Source organism: Nerophis lumbriciformis, linkage group LG30 (genome assembly GCF_033978685.3).
Source record: "Nerophis lumbriciformis linkage group LG30, RoL_Nlum_v2.1, whole genome shotgun sequence".
NCBI lineage: Eukaryota > Metazoa > Chordata > Actinopteri > Syngnathiformes > Syngnathidae > Nerophis > Nerophis lumbriciformis.
This window is the reverse complement of record NC_084577.2, coordinates 562,924-575,000: the sequence shown is the minus strand read 5'-3', so window position 1 is coordinate 575,000 and position 12,077 is coordinate 562,924. Positions and strand designations below refer to the sequence as shown.

Sequence of the window (12,077 nt, the reverse complement as noted above, 5' to 3'; positions counted from 1 at the left end):
TGGTTGAAATCTTTGCTGCTGGTGATATACCGTATTTTCCGCACTATAAGGCGCACCGGATTATTAGCCGCACCTTCTATGAATTACATATTTCATAATTTTGTCCACCAATAAGCCGCCCCGGACTAAAAGCCGCGCCTACGCTGCGCTAAAGTGAATGTCAAAAAAACGCTGCGCTAAAGTGAATGTCAAAAAAACAGTCAGATAGTTCAGTCAAACTTTAATAATATATTGAAAACCAGCGTTCTAACAACTCTGTCCCAAAATGTACGCAAATGTGCAATCACAAACATAGTAAAATTCAAAATGGTGTAGAGCAATAGTAACATAATGTTGCTCGAACGTTAATGTCACAACACACAAAATAAACATAGCGCTCACCTTCTGAAGTTATTCTTCATTCGTAAATCCTTCGAATTCTTCGTCTTCGGTGTCCGAATTGAAAAGTTGCGCAAGCGTGGGATCCAAAATGGCCGGTTCCGTCTCGTAGAAGTCATCGGGAGTCAGTGTCGCTGTTGTTCTGTGAATCCTGCCTTCCGGAAAGCTCGGACCACAGTTGTGACCGAAATATCTGCCCAAGCATTTACGATCCACTGGCAAATGTTGGCGTATGTCGTCCGAGGCTGTCTGCCCGTCTTAGTGAAGGTGTGTTCGCCTTCGGAGCTGTGTGAAAAAAGCCACCCGGCCTCTTCGCGTAAACTTCCCTTAACCACTCGCTCATCTTTTCTTCATCCATCCATCCCTTCGAGTTAGCTTTTATGATGACGCCGGCTGGAAAGGTCTCTTTTGGCAAGGTCTTCCTTTTGAATATCACCATGAGTGGAAGTTAGCATGGCAAGCTAGAACCACAGTGAAGGATGACTTCTCATTCCCTGTGGTGCGAATATTCACCGTACGTGCTCCCGTTCCACAGTGCGGTTCAGTTGCTGTGAAATACGGTAGTAATCCGTGTGCGGATGGAGAGATTGCGTCTTTTTATGAACCGGATCGTTTAGTAGGAGCCATTTTGTGGTCTTTACAGATGTAAACAGGAAATGAAACGTACGGTGATATCCGCGCGTTTTTTCTTCTTCTTCCGGGGGCGGGTGAAGCGCTTCCTGTTCTATGGGGGCGGGTGAAGCGCTTCCTGTTCTATGGGGGCGGGTGCTTTCCTTGGCGGTTGCTTGCGTAGAAGAAGAAGCGCTTCCTGTTCTACCGGGAAAAAAGATGGCGGCTGTTTACCGAAGTTGCGAGACCGAAACTTTATGAAAATGAATCGTAATAAAGCGCACCGGGTTATTAGGCGCACTGTCAGCTTTTGAGAAAAATTGTGGTTTTTAGGTGCGCCTTATAGTGCGGAAAATACGGTATATATATATCTGCTTATGACCACAATGCAGCAATAACGACCATATATTATCATAGAGTAACTTTGGTGTTTTAAAAAAAATATTTATTTATTCATTTGATAAGGAAATCGTAATACAAGTACCGAGAAAACAGACACTCTTTTCCCTCCCCAAAAAATAAAAAAATTAAAAAAAAAAAAAAAAAAAAAAAAAAAAATGCTAAAATACAAAAAAATACAAAATTACAGAAAAAAAAGGAAAATAATACCACCTCCCACCCCCTGTCCTATATTTCAGTCACAGTGGGTAGCAATGTACTGCCTTCCTCTTCATGGTCAAGTCGCCAGAAGAAAGCAATTTCTGCGAAAATGTCACAAAGTATCCCGCTTACATTACGCCAAACAGCACAGAGACAAGCCTCAAAACTTGTGATGAGACCAAAATTGAACTTTTTGGCGACTCGACCATGCAGCCCATTTTTCTTCAAGTGCCCCCCTATTGTACATCTTGAAACAGCCACACCACAATTTTTCAGATATTCCTGTATTTCAACTGAAGTTATTTGTGGATTTTTCTTTGCATCTCGAACAATTTTCCTGGCAGTTGTGGCTGAAATATTTGCTGGTCTACCTGAATCCCTCATTTTCCACTTCTTAATCAGCGTTTGAACACTGCTGATTGGCATTCTCAATTCCTTGGAAAACTGTTTATACCCTTTTCCTGTTTTATGCAGTTCAATGACCTTTTCCCGCAGATCATTTGACAATTATTTTGCCTTCCCCATGACTCAGAATCCAGAAACATCCGTGCAGCACTGGATGCAAGATGCAATGGTCTGTCAGAAGCCCAGAAATTCACTGACCTTTTATACACACACATTAATTACAAACAAACAGGTCACAAGTGAGGATTGGAACATTGATTAGCCATTCAAACCTGCTTGTGTCAACTTTTGTGCATGCTATCAGATCAAAGTCACTGGGGTATGTAAACTTTTGATCAGGGTCATTTGGGTACTTTCTTTTGTCATTTTGATTTAAAAAGAGTAAACACAGTTGTTTGCCAATAAATAGCTTCACACAACCATTAAGCATGAGTGGGAGAAAGGTTTTTGTGTTATCATTCATATTCTCTGAAGAATGACCAATAAATCATAAATTCTCACAGGGTATGTAAACTTATGAGCACAACTGTATATGCAATGTAGTAACAGGGACATTTATAATAACATTTAATATTCAAGTATTTTGCTCATTTTAAGCATACGGCGGCGCTTTAATATCACACACTCATTACGTTTTACACCATCACTGATTACTACTCACTGCAGACTTCATGAGAGCCAACAATCATAATGAAACATCATTACTGTACAGTGACTGCTCTCTCTGGGATGCAGACTGCTTGGATGTTAACATATTCCCATTTAGATAAAGAATACACATAATCCTTGCGATGAAAAGGGGGTGGAACCAAGCGTCTTTTCGTTTTTTTATCTCCATTTCCGGGTCTAAATTGGTTGCCAAAGTCGGATGATGTCCTCATCCCCTAAACTTTAACAATCTCGGAGGCGAGGAAGCAGCTCACCAGTGGATGATGTCAATATTACCGCACACGCTAGTTGGTACAGCGCTCAATACCGGGGTAGAGCAGAATATACGTTAGGTCAGGAAAACACACAGAGGCTATTTCATCCCTCCAAGCCTGTTTCGCAGGTTTCCCTGCTCTTCAGGGGATAGATGAATAGAAATAAACTTTATTAATCCCTTGGGAAATTTCCTCAAAGAAATTCAAATTCTAGCAGCAGCAGGTAACACCGAAAAATACAGAAAAAAGCACTCAAAGATAAAAGTAAAATAGAATAAGATAGAGTAAGAAAAAAGTTATATAAATATACAGTGCATAAATATATATATATATATATATATATATATTAGGGCTGGGCGATATGGCCTTTTTTTAATATCGCAATATTTTAAGGCCATATCGCGATACACGATATATATCTCGATATTTTGCCTTAGCCTTGAATGAACATTTGATGCATATAATCACATCAGTATGATGATTCTATCTGTCTACATTAAAACATTCTTCTTCATACTGCATTAATATATGCTACTTTTAAACTTTCATGCAGAGAAGGAAATCACAACTAAAAAAAAATCACTATTTTTTTCTTACGGTGTTGATCTGGAAATGTTTGCCTCGGCATTTTGATGGTGTGGAAGTGTGGCACCGAACGGAGATGTTGACGTGCGGAGTACGTAAATATTGTTTTTAATATTGTTGTGCAGCACTTTGGAAACATTTTTGTTGTTTAAATGTGCTATATAAATAAAGTGGATTGGATTGGAGTGAGCACTCTAGCAGGGGACTTTTCAAATGATGCTACATATTACCAGTAATGCTACTTTTTATAGCAACGCTTTTGCCCCACACTTGACAAATTACGGTTCGCTGTTCAACATATTCCCACTTGAAGCCAAACCACCGCCAGACGATGGACCCCCTGCTGTTTTTTGGGGGGAATTAATTCTTCCTTCATTTGTTACCAGATTCGCACCTTCTTTCGCTCGTATTACCGCTAGCATCACAGCTAACGTTAGCCATGCTGCTACCTCTCTGCTCCGTGAGGGCGTATACGTATGTGACGTATGACGTGACAGTATGTGACGTGTGTTAGAAGGTGGGCTTGCTGTCTCTGAGAAGGAGAGACAGGAAAGAGCGAGTAGAGCATGTAGTGTAATGCCAGCAGCTAAAAGCAACTGCGTGAGAATGCATACTCGAATATCACGATATAGTCATTTTCTATATCGCACAGAGACAAACCCTCGATATATCGCCCAGCCCTAATATATATATATATATATATATATATATATATATATATATTTATATATATATATATACACCTACATACATTCACAGATCACGGCGCTGCTACAAATAGTTTGTCTGCGTTAGCGTTTATAATAACAATGTCGCTAATACTTGGTCAACATTTAGGTCATGAAATATGAATGGAGTATCGTTGGCGGTTTTTGGATGGTTATTTAGAGGGCTTTATGGGCGGAATAGAGGACCACCCATTGACTTGCAACCTGAGTTTCATTTACGATTATTTATGAGTTACAATGCATAAAAAAAATACAGCCCTCTTCTTGTCTCTCCTAATGAACATTCCAAAAAAAAAAAAAATGCCGTTCCTCTTTAAGGGTCCGTTCACATACCCTCTTGTCATGTTTGGTCCCATTTGCTGTGCTAGTACACTTTGGGATGCCCAAAATGCGACCCCCAAATTTGAACCGTGTTGTTATTTTGTTTGGCCCCCTAAAGGGTGGTTACCAAATTTGTTACATATTCATACTGACCTATTTTAAGCTACATAATCTATGATGGCATGTCCGCAAGGCTACGCTGTAAAAAAGTCTATTTACAATAATGCACTGTAAAAGCAACGGACGTGGAATTTACAGCAAAAAAGTAGCAGCTCAGTCACCAGAATTTTGCGGTAAAAATAACTGTGGTAATGTTGTTAAATTTACAGTAATTTGGTGTAAAAACTTCATTTCATGGTAAAATTTTTTACAGTCTAATTAGTAGCTATACAGTATATTGAAACTGATGATGCATATATGCTGGTATGAGGCTAAATTCCTCACTCGTGGTGCTGTTGCATGGCAAAAAATTGCTGTTTGGCCCGCCGATCACTGGCACATTTTCACTTTGGCCGTTGGAGGCAAAAGGTTTGGGCACCCCTGGTGTAATGTAAATGAAGTCCAGGACCGGACCGAACCGGTGGACCAAGACTGCCTGAGAGATAGATCTCGGTTCACCTGAAAGAAAAGGCAATGTACCAAAACACGCACCCTGGACACTTGGTCATGTGTGGTTCGGTTAAAACAAATTGTAGTCTGTTCGCTCTGCAAGTACAGTTCTTGTGCTCAAGTGTGACCAGGACTCAAGGCCAGACCAAACAGGTGACCAACAGGGCAATTAAAGTTCTGGTCTTGTACTTAGGTCTGGACAAAAATTAAAAAAAAAGTTGTTGGTTGCTTAAAGAAGACAAAGTGTCAGGATGACCGAAATTTCACTATCAAGTTTTCTTTATGTAGTATTTGCTCTTGAAAATGACACCACAGCCTGTGTTTCCTCATGCTCTCTCAGCATTTCCTCAAGAATCTTGAGGAAAACCTCAATAGAAGAGGACACAGTGGCCTACTGGTTAGAGTGTCCGCCCTGAGATCGGTAGATTGTGAGTTCAAACCCCGGCCGAGTCATACCAAAGACTATAAAAATGGGACCCATTACCTCCCTGCTTGGCACTCAGCATCAAGGGTTGGAGTTGGGGGTTAAATCAGCAAACATTATTCCCGGGCGCAGCCACCGCTGCTGCTCACTGCTCCCATTGGTACTTTAACTTAACAAAATAGAATAGTAGGGACTTTCTCTCGTTTTTTTTAGCACCGAGTCTGCTCTTCTTTCTCTGTTCTCCTGCAGGTTCTGACTTGGTCTTTCTCTCTTCGAGGGTGCTTCTGGTTTTCAGTATCGCATTTGGCTTGAGTCTTTACGTTTTCTTTCCGTACAAACTCTGACCAAAACCTTTCTTCTTGGAAGTCAGAATAATTAAACTGATCGTTGCAAATTACACTCTTCTCACTTGGTCCATCCCGTTTTGCGTGAGTCAATTTGACTGGAGAATCTATCATTTCTTCTTATTCCCATCATTTAGAAATGTATGCAGGCTGACCCCTTCAACCAGCAATAATGCATCTGACATCCTTCAACCCTTCAAATTCTGCGCAAACATTTCGTAATTCGTGAAGTAAAGCTACCACAACACCTACTACGCAATCTGAAATTGCCTTTCTTCTGTAGGTGACTTCTGCAGGCTGATGAAGACCCACTCACATTTTTAAGCTAAAAGTGGGGATTCCCAAATGTGCTGAAAACAAGCCTAAAATCACTAGTATGACCATTTTGGCAGTAATTTTACCTGAAGACATAACATTTAGGTCTAAAAATATGAAATAAGTGCCAATGGCTCCGTTCACACTGGACACTACATTATATTTTTTTGCCCTCAAGTGACCCAGATTGGATTTTTTTTTTGTCAGTCTAAACGCTCAAAAAGCAATGTGACCTGTTTGCGACTTTTACATCATTCATGTGCGCAGCACCCAACACTTTTTTTTTCCAATTCTCTTCTTCGTCCACTTGTTTCCCATTATCTGCCTACTTCCTCTACACAACAACCATGGCACATACCCACTAACCTGCTGGTCTGTGGCATCCATATTTTCTCGGGTAGTAGCGACTTCTTTGTTCATTTAAGGAATCCGGTAAACTTCCTTTGTTTTTACTTTATCGAAAGTGACGCCGAGGCCACATTGGGGCCTGTGCGCGTTTATACTAGAGTCTGATAAAGATCACATTTTACTTGTAAACTAAACAGTAAGCTGGAAAAATTCTGATTTGGTCCACTTTGGCCTGCAGTGTAAACCTAGTCAATGTTGTCGGCATTAGAGGGGCCCTTTTAACGGCCTACTGAAACCCACTACTACCGACCACGCAGTCTGATAGTTTATATATCAATGATGAAATCTTAACATTGCAACACATGCCAATACGGCCGGGTTAGCTTACTAAAGTGCAATTTAAAATTTCGCACAAAATATCCTGCTGAAAACGTCTCGATATGATGACACCTGCGCGTGACGTCACGGATTGTAGAGGACATTTTGGGACAGCATGGTGGCCAGCTATTAAGTCGTCTGTTTTCATCGCAAAATTCCACAGTATTCTGGACATCTGTGTTGGTGAATCTTTTGCAATTTGTTCAATGAACAATGGAGACAGCAAAGAAGAAAGCTGTAGGTGGGAAGCGGTGTATTGCGGCAGGTGTTGTGCCGGATAACTCACCCCCGCCGTAGAAAGCACCCCTTGACTGTTGTGCCGGATAACACAGCCGGTATTTCATTGTTTACATTCCCGGAAGATGACAGTCAAGCTTTACCATTGACCTGTGGAGAACTGGGACAACAGAGACTCTTACCAGGAGGACTTTGAGTTGGATACGCAGACGCGGTACCGTGAGTACGCATGCAGCTGCGGCTTCCAAACATTTGATCGCTTGCCCGTACGTGCGTGCCGCTATGTGCATGTCACGTACGTAACTTTGGGGACTTTGGGGAAATATATGTGCTGTATGAACTTTGGGGAGGTGAACGGTACTTTGGGCTGTGGGATTGAGTGTGTTGTGCAGGTGTTTGAGTTGTATTGGCGGGTTATATGGACGGGAGGGGGGAGGTGTTTGTTATGCGGGATTAATTTGTGGCATATTAAATATAAGCCTGGTTGTGTTGTGGCTAATAGAGTATATATATGTCTTGTGTTTATTTACTGTTTTAGTCATTCCCAGCTGAATATCAGGTCCCACCCGCCTCTCACAGCATCTTCCCTATCTGAATCGCTCCCACTGCCCTCTAGTCCTTCACTCTCACTTTCCTCATCCACAAGTCTTTCATCCTCGCTCAAATTAATGGGGAAATCGTCGCTTTCTTGGTCCGAATCGCTCTCGCTGCTGGTGGCCATGATTGTAAACAATGTGCAGATGTGAGGAGCTCCACAACCTGTGACGTCACGCGCATATCGTCTGCTACTTCCGGTACATGCAAGACTTTTTTATCAGCGACCAAAAGTTGCGAACTTTATCGTTGATGTTCTCCACTAAATCCTTTCAGCAAAAATATGGCACAATCGCGAAATGATCAAGTATGACACATAAAATGGACCTGCTATCCCCGTTTAAATAAGAAAATCGCATTTCAGTAGGCCTTTAAAATGTAATTTGGTTAGCCTTTACAGTTGTATTTTTGTCAGTGGATCAAATAACACTCTCAATTGAATGGCGAATGTGACGTGGACCCCGACTTAAACAAATTGAAAAACTTATTCGGGTGTTACCATTTAGTGGTCAATTGTACGGAATATGTACTGTAAATGGTAAATAGGTTATACTTGTATAGCGCTTTTCTACCTTCAAGGTACTCAAAGCGCTTTGACAGTATTTCCACATTCACCCATTCACACACACATTCACACACTGATGGCGGGAGCTGCCATGCAAGGCGTTAACCAGCAGCCATCAGGAGCAAGGGGTGAAGTGTCTTGCCCAAGGACACAACGGACGTGACTAGGATGGTAGAAGGTGGGGATTGAACCCCAGTAACCAGCAACCCTCCGATTGCTGGCACGGCCACTCTACCAACTTCGCCACGCCGTACTGTGCAATCTACTAATAAAAGTTTCAATCAATCGATCAATCAAAAACGTGTGTATTGTTTGACAAAACTCATGCCTCCAAGACATCATGACGTCTTTTGGTACACATACTACGTAATCGTAGGACTTTCTTTCTGCAGCAGATTTCTTAACAGCGGAGTTTCTTAGGACAATTATGTCCTCTTTGATGCTACAATTCATAGAATCGTATGTAACCTAGAACGGGGGTTCTTAGCCTTTTTGACCTTGGGGCCCTACTTTACCACTACAGAGGGGCCCGTGGCCAACTTAAATATTAACACTGAATTAGTTATCTTCCTCTGGGTTTTAATGGTATTCAATAATTATATCTAGCCTACTTATAGTTTAACAGGATACACCTTGTCAAATGATACAAAAGCATGTTAAAAAAAAAGATTGTCACACACACACTAGGTGTGGCGAAATTATTCTCTGCATTTGACCCATCACCCTTGATCACCCCCTGGAAGGTGAGGGGGGCAGTGAGCAGCAGCGGTGGCCGCGGCCGGGAATAATTTTTGGTGATTTAACCCCCAATTCCAACCCTTGAGTGTCAAGCAGGGAGGCAATGGGTCCCATTTTTATAGTCTTTGGTATGACTCGGCCGGGGTTTGAACTCACGACCTACCGATCTCAGGGCGGACACTCTAACCCAGTGATTTTCAACCTTTTTTGAGCCAAGGCACATTTTTTGTGTTGACAAAATGCAGAGGCACACCACCAACAGAAATCATTAAACAACAAAACTCAGTTGACAGAAAAAAGTCGTTGTCGCAATTGTTGGATACAAATTTAAAGCATAACCAAGCATGCATCACTATAGCTCTTATCTCAAAGTAGGTGTACTGTCACCACCTGTCACATCACGCCGTGACTTATTTGGAGTTTTTTGCTGTTTTCCTGTGTGTAGTCTTTAGTTCTTGTCTTGCGCTCCTATTTTGGTGGCTTTTTCTCTTTTTTTGGTATTTTCCTGTAGCAGTTTCATGTCTTCCTTTGAGCGATATTTCCCGCATCTACTTTGTTTTAGCAATCAGGAATATTTCAGTTGTTTTTATCCTTCTTTGTGGGGACATTGTTGATTGTCATGTCATATTCGGATGTACATTGCGGACGCCATCTTTGCTCCACAGTAAGTCTTTAATGTCGTCCAGCATTCTGTTTTTGTTGACTTTGTAGCCAGTTCAGTTTTAGTCTCGTTCTGCATAGCCTTCCCTAAGCTTCAATGCCCTTTCTTAGGGGCATTCACCTTTTGTTTATTTTTGGTTTAAGCATTAGAAACCTTTTTACCTGCACGCTGCCTCCCGCTGTTTCCGACATCTACAAAGCAATTAGCTACCTGCTGCCACCTACTGATATGAAAGAGTATTACAGGGTAACTCTGCCAAGCTCTAGACAGCACCGACACTCAACAACAACACATCATTTGCAGACTATAATTACTGGTTTGCAAAAAATATATTTTTACCCCAAATAGGTGACATTTGATAATCTCCCACGGCACACCAGACTGTATCTCACGGCTTAGTGTGCCGCGGCACAGTGGTTGAAAATCACTGCTTTAACCACAAGGCCACTGAGTGTTAATCACAATGATTATTATTTATTTAACAGATAAACTGTAGACTTAGGTCAGGCGGATTAGAAAAATAAGTAAACTAAATATACTGCATAAGAAGGGACTCACATAACTAATATAAAATAATTTTACATACAATTATGCTGTGCTAAAATAAATGAACTCAATTTCAGTTTTTTGGATTGCATAAACACTAAAATCAAAAGTCTTACACAGTTAGCAAAACCTTACACTCAAGGAGCATAACATGAGAGCAACTATAAGCACAATGTCAGCTCCACACTTTTTGCAAAGCACTGCACAAAGATGATTGCAAACCACTAAACATTAGACACAGATGCATAACATGAGGTCACTTCCTTGCAAATTTCAAAGTACTGACTTTCCAAATGACCACACTCATACCATCACATAATTGCTCAATTTCAGCCACACCAATCAGGTTCAAGCACTACAAAAAGGCAGCAGGTGAGTTCACCTGTCTTCAACCACAGTGGAATGAGTAAAGCGAGGAAGAGTGACAATGAGAGGAGGAATTCAAAGAGAAGGAGAAGGAGGTAAAGAAAGAGGTGAAGGCAGAGTCAATGCCATAGGTGGAGGTCGAGGAAAAGGTAGAGGCAGAGGCAGAGGAAGACCTGAAGCAGGAATACATGCTCTAAGAAAAAGGTGACCAAATTTACCTCATGAAATTCGGGCAACATTAGTTGACTATGTGGTGAACCAAGGGACTGAAGCTGAGGAAAGCTGGACTGAGAGTTCAATAATGTAAATCAATTATATTTTCATCATTCTGCAGCACTGCTCTTATGTTGTACTTTGTGAATTTTCTGTATCGTATATTTGCACTTTCTCTGTTTTACTTCATTTACATTACTCAAATTCCTGAGAAGTAGAATTGCTAAAAGTGCTTTAGGTCAAAATGTTGACTATTGTTCACAATCCTTATGAAAAACAATAACAAATGTTGTTGTTTTTAAAGATGATAAAAAAACGCTTGAAAGATGCGGCTAATGGAAGTCACCGTTGTAGCCTTCAAAGCTCTCTAAAACAACTTCAAAAAACTCCAGCAAAGATTTATATACACACTGCAAATCTATATATAATGTAGTAACAGACACGTTCAAAACAATATGTAATATGTTCAATATTTAACGTATTTTGATCATTTTAATAATTTCCAAGACTGATTTCTTCCACGCATTGATTTCTGTTTCCATAGCAGCACACGTCTGACTTTTGGCAACAAATATGTCTTCCTACTTCCGGATTCGAACACGAGTGTGCTTTCTAATCATGGCAGACTTGGTAACAGACAATGAAGACAACTATTTTTGGACAAATGAGGATTTACAACCTTATACTTTTGAAGCGAAATATACTGCTGCTTATAGAAGCCAGCACAAAGGAAGAGTGAGACGCTATAAATATGGAACTTGGAGCCAAGCTATTTTCGACATAAATGGATTGCTTACCCAAAATGAACAGGAAACGTCCCCGGCCAGCTGGACCAAACGAACAATTGTCCATCGAGTGAGTCACTTTAATATCGATCATGATACACGCAGCATGTCATGCGTATTAGTACAACTACAGTACATACGCTGTCTGGCTAGCTGTGTACTTACAAAACATGAAATGTGGGCTAGTACTTTACAGATACTGTAATTGTTCATGTTTTTCAGTCAGCACAAATTGGTGTCGTATTGCAGTGTTGTGAATTACAAACTCTAACATGTTTTGTGTTGACGTAGAAGCTAGCTTATCTCTTGCCGTAGCTAGCTTTTACGGCTAGTACCGTAGCATGGCGATGTGTTACTACGCTAGAAAGAGAGTTCCTCAGTGTTCGCTCTTTCAATAACAATGTC

General features: G+C 41.0%; 1 protein-coding gene across 1 annotated transcript in view; it reads left to right on the top strand.

Annotated features, from left to right (window-relative positions):
* Positions 1–12,077, top strand: part of numbl (NUMB like endocytic adaptor protein) — a 189,002-nt gene that overhangs the window by 1,238 nt on the left and 175,687 nt on the right. The gene's annotated exons all lie outside the window — the stretch shown is intronic.